The 7022-nt window shown below is 62.6% G+C and overlaps 2 protein-coding genes across 5 annotated transcripts in view; both read right to left on the bottom strand.

Moving 5' to 3' along the window:
- Positions 1–3162, bottom strand: part of SDCBP2 (syndecan binding protein 2) — a 19294-nt gene extending 16132 nt beyond the window's left edge. For both annotated transcript variants that reach the window (XR_002096139.1, XM_019510022.1), the window contains exon 1: positions 3046–3162. The gene's annotated coding sequence lies outside the window, so the exon portion shown is untranslated. The remainder of the gene's footprint in view (positions 1–3045) is intronic.
- Positions 3163–5892: 2730 nt separating this feature from the next.
- Positions 5893–7022, bottom strand: part of FKBP1A (FK506 binding protein 1A) — an 8748-nt gene continuing 7618 nt past the window's right edge. For 2 of the 3 annotated variants that reach the window (XM_019510028.1, XM_019510026.1), the window contains exon 4: positions 5893–6973. The gene's annotated coding sequence lies outside the window, so the exon portion shown is untranslated. The remainder of the gene's footprint in view (positions 6974–7022) is intronic. The other variant, XM_019510027.1, reaches the window with a different exon arrangement.

Raw genomic sequence — 7022 nt, forward strand, 5'->3', positions numbered from 1 at the left:
CAGAGGCTGTTTTACACACCCTAGCACAGAGCCTGCGTGCCATGGGGGTTAGCCACTCTGCGGCTCTGCCTCACCACACCCAGTCATACACACACACACACACCACTCTCTTGCACACACTCTGATCTGTCTCTCACACCCCTCTCATATCTGTCACACACACATACACATCTCTCACGTCTCTCACATACATATCTCTGTCCCACACGTCTCACACAACACATCTCTCTCCCTCACACACGCCTCTCACACACATCTCTTTCTCACATGCATGTGCACACGTCTCATCTCGCACACGGGCACACACGTCTCTCACAACACCCACAGATCTCTCTCAGACATACACCTCTCTATCTCTCGCTCTCACACATGAACACACACACATGCACACGCTCCCCACATGCCGCTCCCAAGGTGACTCGGGCTCCGTGCTGCATCGTGCCCTGCGCGGCTGCCGGCCTTGTTATGCAGGTGCTGGGTGCAGGTGATGCTGTGCACACCCGCGGCTTGGCGCAGCGTGACTCAGCCTGGCGTGGCGTGGCACTGCAGGGTGCCCCTAGTCCCGGCACAGGCTCCTACCCAGGACAGGCCCCCCGGTCGTGCCCCTCAGCCACAGGCAATGCATCGTTCCCCAAGCCGGGCTGGCTCCCAGCCCCGGGGCCACGACCCGCGTCCCACCCCTGGCACTGGCTGGCATGAGCGCTCCATGAATGGCAGCCTCTGTGCCCCCGTCACTGGCTAAGCCCAGATACCAGGCCTGCTCCCTGCAGCTGTGGGGCTCCCGGGCCGGGAGAGCACCTGCTCAAGCCCAAGTGTCTGTAACCTCTGGGCACCAGGGTCCGCACACCGGGGAGGGCAGCTGGACCCTGCGCAGCCAGGCAGTCCCCTCCCCTGCCCTGCACCTGCCAAGCCCACGGCGGGCACCACGCTCAGCCCCCACCACAGCACACAAGGCACAGGTCTCCCCATGTGCCCACGTGGGCACAGCCAGCCCTGTGCAAGCCCGTGTGTGTGTATGAGAGAGAGGGGTGGGGGTCACATCCATCTCTTTGCAAGCCTCTGTGTGCATGTGTGTGCGTGTGTGCGTTTGTGCATATACATACAAAGGGATTGCTGTGCCCCTCTATCACTCACATGTGCGCACGCACACACATACAGAGGCTTGCAAAGGGACGGATGTGACCCTCACTCACAGATGCATACACAGACATGCTTGCACAGGGATGGACTTGCCGCTCTCTCTCTCTTTCTCACACAGGCACACATCATAGAGCAGCGGGGCTGGAAGGGACCTCCAGAAGTCACATCTGGGCCTGAGGTAGGATCATCCCTATCCAAACCATCCCAGACAAAACCATAATCTCTCACACGTGTGCACGCGCACACACATGCGCGCGCACACACACTGAGCACCCCTCCTCTCTTCTCCCTTGTTTTGGAGCCGGCACGGCCACCCTGCCCCCTCCCCACCAGTCTACCCAAGGCTTTGCCCACGGTGCAGGGACTGCAGCCTGCAAACCCCCCCCCGGGCTTTGCACCCACTAGTCGGAGTGACCGTGCCAGCACCGAGCTGCAGGCAGGCCAAGTGCTTGGAGATTTCATCCTGTGGAGCGGGAGGGAGGTTGCAGCCAGGGCCCAGCTACCTAGGGTGCTTGGCAGCGGCTCCCTTGAAGGCCACGAGGTCTGAGCCCAGCATGGCTGGCAACATCTCCCTAGGACAGCAGAGTGGGGCAGTTACAGCTGGGAACTTGAGAGCAGCTAAGTGACATGACCAGGGCCACGCAAGGCCCCTGTGGCAGAGCAGGAAGCATCCCGGTCAGACAACAAAGCCCTCGGGCTGGCTCTCAGAGACCTGGCAGCACCGAGGGCTGGGGGCTGAGCCCTTGGCTACTCCAGCAGCCGGGACAGGTTGCTGAGCTCGGCCTGGGGAGCTGTGGACCTGAACCTGCAGCCTGCTCTGCAGGCAAAGCCACCCTAGCTGTGGAGGGGAGATGCCTCCTGCCCTCCCCGTGGCTCCTCCACTTCCCACGGGTGCGTCTGAGGCACCTGGGCCAGGCTCCACAGACGTCCGCAGGCGCAGGCCATGGACTGATCACAGACTCATGGACGGGGGTTGGCAGGGACCTCAGGAGGTCACATCTAGTCCACCCCCTGCTCCAAGAAGGACCAGCCCCATCTCCATCATCCCAGCCAAGGCTTTGTCTAGCCAGGGCTTAAACACCTCCAAGGATGGAGAGTCCCCCAACTCTCTGGGTAACCCTTCCAGTGACCCTCCTCATGAGAGTTTTTCCTAATATCCAGCCTCAACTTCCCTTGCTGCAGCTTGAGCCCATTGCTCCTTGTCCTGCCATCTGCCCCCACTGAGACCAGCCCAGCTCCATCCTCTTTGCAGCCCCCCTGCAGGGAGGTGACGGCTGCTATTCAATCCCCCTCGGTCTTCTCTTCTCCAGACTCAATCAGCCCATTTCCCCCAGCCTCTCCTCACCAGTCCTGTCCCCCAGCCCCACAACCATTTTCCTTGCCCTCCACTGAACTCTCTCCAACGTGTCCACATCCTTTCTGTAGTGGGAGGTCCACAGCTGGACACGGGATCCAGATGTGGCCTCCCCAGTGCCGAATACAGGGGAGGAATCACTGCCCTCGATCTGCTGGCATCACTCCTGCCAATGCAGCCCCAGATGTTGGTCGCCTTCTTGGCACCAAGGGCACAAGGATGCTGGGAGGGAGCCTGGCTTTTGGCACCACAGAACAGAAAGCGCCGTCCTTGCAGGCACAGGACGAGCCTCTCGGCCTCCCCCAGAGCCTCCCCTGCGGCCCGGGGACGTCCAAGGCCCAGTCTGATGTCAGCCAGGGATTGCCCAAAGCAGGGACTAGCCGGAGCAAAACAAGCCCCAGCCTCCCCCTCGCAGGTTGCGGTTTCAGGTGAGGCACGGAGCAAGGCACAGCAAGCCCAGCTCAGCACCCCCGCCCCGCGCCTCCCACCCCGAAGCGCCCACCCGAGGGTGAAGCACTCCTGAAACAGCAACCCCCAAGCACACTGCTTACCTGGCAAACAGGCTTCCCTTCCCCAGCGTGCTCTGCCAGCCCGGCTCAAGGCCCGCTGGCTTTATACCAGCAGGGCTGGCAGCCTGGGAGGGGCCCGTCTCCATCAGCTGACTGGCAGTCACCGGCCGGGAATGCAGGAGGCCGGCAGGTGACAGGTGACGGGAGGGAGCTCGGCCTGGCGAGAGGTACCAGGAGGGGGCCTGGGACCTGCCCCGAGCCAGGGGCGCACCAGGCGCTCTGCTCAGGGGATGGAGCAGGTCTGGTCCGGAGAGGAGCTACTTGGAAGGGCTGTTGCTGCTACCTGCAGCCCACTGCCAGGTCTCTAATGCTGCAGCCGGGCCCTTCTCCCCGAGCCGGCTGCAAAGGGGAGCACAAGCCCCCGCCAGCCACGGCGCTCGCCGGGCTCCAGCCACGGCCGGCGGGTGCTTTTGCGGCCACCGCGCGGTGATGTCACGCTCCCCACGGCGGGGACGTGCCGTCCCGGCAGCTCAGCTGTGATGCTTGCCGTTGCCATGGCACCGGCCTCCTCCATGCATGCGACACGCGCGCGGCGTGGGCAGCACGCCCACGTCAGAGCCGCGGGGATGGTGACTCAGGGACGCCTGAGTCAGCAGCAGGGCTGGGCCCGGATCCCGGATGCTTTGGTGGGGCCAGGGCATGGGTCCGAGCAGGTGCACGACACCCTGGCATGCAGCGCTGCTCAGGCCCCTCCACCCCGGCGCCGTGCCCGCTGCGATGCCAGGGCAGGAGGGGAGTGCGGGCAATGGGGCAGCCCCGTCTATTCTTAGCAGCCAGGAGGAGGAAGAGGAAGCAGCTCCCGAAACTGGCAACCGAGCGACCTTTGCCCTCTGTGGCAGGCAAGGCCCGATGGCACCGCGCGCAGAAGGTGCCCAGGCTCCAGCCGCAGCAAGGCCCCCAGGCGAGACCCCGGCGCGGATGCTCCCCCGACAGGGTTACCCCCATCCCCGGAGCATCATGCACCAGTGCCTCAAACACGGCGGTGTCCTCAACCGCTCCACGCAGAGCTGGGCGCAGTCCAGACCCGCCTCCCCGCCGAAACTACCAGCAGCCCCACCCTGCCCCGGGGGAGCGGAGAAACCGGTTGCTCCGATTGCAAAATGCTGCGGCGGAGACCGAGAGAGATGACGCAGGAGGCAGGAGGGGCCAAGGTCCGGGGAAGCCTGGATGCGTCTCTGGGGCACCCCCGGCTGGGGCAGGAGGTGGATCCTTGCGGGGGAAAAGCACCTGGGAGGAGCTGGCAGGTGGCAGGCACCCACCTGAGCATCTCTGCACGCCAATGACAGCCAGGGTGCAACACCGCCCCCAGGGTCTCATTGGCTGAGGGAGCTGCCAATCAGCCCGCCCCTGGTGCAGGCATCCAGGTGAGCTCACCTGTGCAGAATGCAGCCGGTCGCTGCCTGAGCGCTCGGTATTTCCCTGTTGATGGCGTTGCCAAAGCAGAGGGGACCTTAGCAATCGTCGCACCCGACGCTGAGCACGCAGGCCCTGCGTGGCCGCCTCTGCAGCTCCGCCTGGGATCCGGAGCCAGAAGCAGAGCGGGTGCCAGGGGCGAGGGCAGCAGCACGGCAGAGATTGCATGGCAAAGTGCTCAAAGGCAGCGCTTCCAGGTGGGCAGTGGGTAGGAGCTGACCCCAGGCACCTGCAATGCTGCTTCCACCCCAGGCAGGGCACAGGTGACACAGCCGACTGCTGCTGGCAGAAGGTGGGGTCTTTTGGGGAGCAAAAGCCCCCCCACCCATCCCCTCCGCTCCCACACATGCAGCAGTGGCCGGGAGTAAACCTGACAGGCGCTCGCCACGGTGCCACCCACACCCGTGGGTGGCGAGCGATGACTCACATGGCATTTTAAAGCTGAAACAAAAAGCCCCTCGGCTGCGAGCCGGTCCCGTGGGCATCAAGGCCGTGGCAGGTGGTGTGGGGGGAGCACGAGACCGGGGCACTTGCACTGCCCCACAGGCCAACAGCTGGTTCGCCATCACTGCACATCCCTTGGCAGGAGGAGATGGGGGCTGACCAGCTTCTTTTGCCCAGACCCACTACCCCCAAGCCCAGATGTAACCTTAGCCGCCCTCCTGCACAGGCAAGTCAGCCCGGGATCAGCTCCCATCGCAGAGCAAACCCAGGCCCCAGCCCAGCTCCACGCACACGAAAAATTTCTGTGCCAGTGACAAGCTCCACGGTCCCCCTCCGGCCCTGCTGACCCATGCGGGGAGACAGCACGGAGGATCCAGGCAAGCTGGGGAGAGGCAAAGGGGACAAAGGAAAAAGCCCGGCACAGCCCGCACCCCCAGGAGGATCGCAGCACCGCCAGCTCCTTAGGGCTCGACCCCTCGCACCTGGGACGTGAGGCCTGGTGGGCCTCACTCTGGGAAATGCAGCTGCCATCTCCTTCCCCAGCTGGGAGCCAAGTACAGGGGGAGCCTCCACCTCTCCCTACCCCCCGACTCCAGTTTCCAGCTGGGTCACAGCAGAGGCCCCAGCACCTGCCCTGCAACCCTGCTCATCCTGCAGGCACGGCCTCGCTCCCTGCCCAGCTCTCCCAAAGCAAACAGCAGCCTTGCCAGACCCCCACAGCACGCCCAGCCAGGGGAAGTTTCTGCCCAGGCATCGGGGTGCTGGTTTAGGGCAGTGCAACGACAGCCGGAGGGACAGGCAGTCTCTGAGCACAACTGGGATGAACCCAGACTCTTGCTAAGGGAGACCAGGCAGGCCGCCCCCTCCAGAAGCCTGTAGGCCCCAAGGGCCGGTCCCCAGACTGGCAGCCCTGGGCAGTGTGCCATGGGCACAGCCGCAGAGAGGCGAGTGACAAACCTGCGAGAGGCAGCGTTGAGAAAAGCCAGCATAAAGCACTTTTATTGCAATCATAAAACTCAATACTCTGATGTGGCGGTGGAGGAGGAAGCGATGGCAGCCATTCCTCTTACCAAATCACGACGCGGGGCAGAGGGAAGGGAAGGGAGCCGAGGTGGAGGTGGAGCCGTGCACCGAACGGGAGGCCGCGGCACGCGGTGATGACCAGCATCAGGTTTGGCGCGGGAGTGCTGGGGTCTCGTCATCCCGGCGACGGCTGAGGCGCCAGCTTTCTGCCGCGGGCTCGTTCCTATCGGTGCCCCCCCAGGAAACGGCCCCTTCCATCCACGTACAAAAGGCCCCTTGCGATGCTGCAGCCTATGTAGTGGTGGAGCACGGATGGCGAAAGGAAAAGAGACCCTCAAAATCCAGGAGGAGGAAGCAGGGGGGAGGAAAACAACCACATGCTGGTAAAGGCAGCAGGCAGCAAAGGGGGCAGGATACTGCCCGCTCTGGGCACCGCCAAGGGGAAAGTGCTGGCATGGTGGCACCACCCTGCCGGGAAGGGAGCAGGAAGCTACTTGTTCCCGTGTTCAGTCCCAGGCAGGGAAGTAACACCGCCAGCCAAGGACCCCTTTGCTCCCCAGAGTCAGTCAGCCCTTGACAGCTCCTCGCTCTGCTATGGCTTTTGCAACGGCAGCGGCAATCTCTTTGTCATACACAACAGATATCTGCATCCAAAAAAAACAAAAAAAAAACCAGAACAAAACCAGCTCCCGGCATTTCCTTCGCTCCAACGATCCCTAGCACAGGTCACCCCAGGGCGCACTAAAGCCCGCAACACAACCAGATGAAGAGCTCGCCCGAAAGGGAAAAAAAACAAAACAAAAAAAACAATAGAAAACCCCCTAAAAGTTGAGGTTTACGGCGTATAGTTTAAAAGACATAAAAACACAATACAAGGAGGAAGAGTCAGAGGCAAAGCTGAGTGACCAAACACATTCAATCAAGGTACAGGGTTATACAACGAGTGTAGTGGAATATCAGGAAAAGCTCCGTACAAAGTCATGTGCATTCTTCTTGAAGCTGAGATTCTGGATTCCTCCATGTGCCAAACCTGGGAGAGAAGGGGGGGGGGGGGGGGGGGGGGGGGGGGGGAGCTTCAG

This window comes from Gavialis gangeticus, unplaced genomic scaffold, assembly GCF_001723915.1.
Source record: "Gavialis gangeticus isolate Ggan-Ray unplaced genomic scaffold, GavGan_comp1, whole genome shotgun sequence".
NCBI lineage: Eukaryota > Metazoa > Chordata > Crocodylia > Gavialidae > Gavialis > Gavialis gangeticus.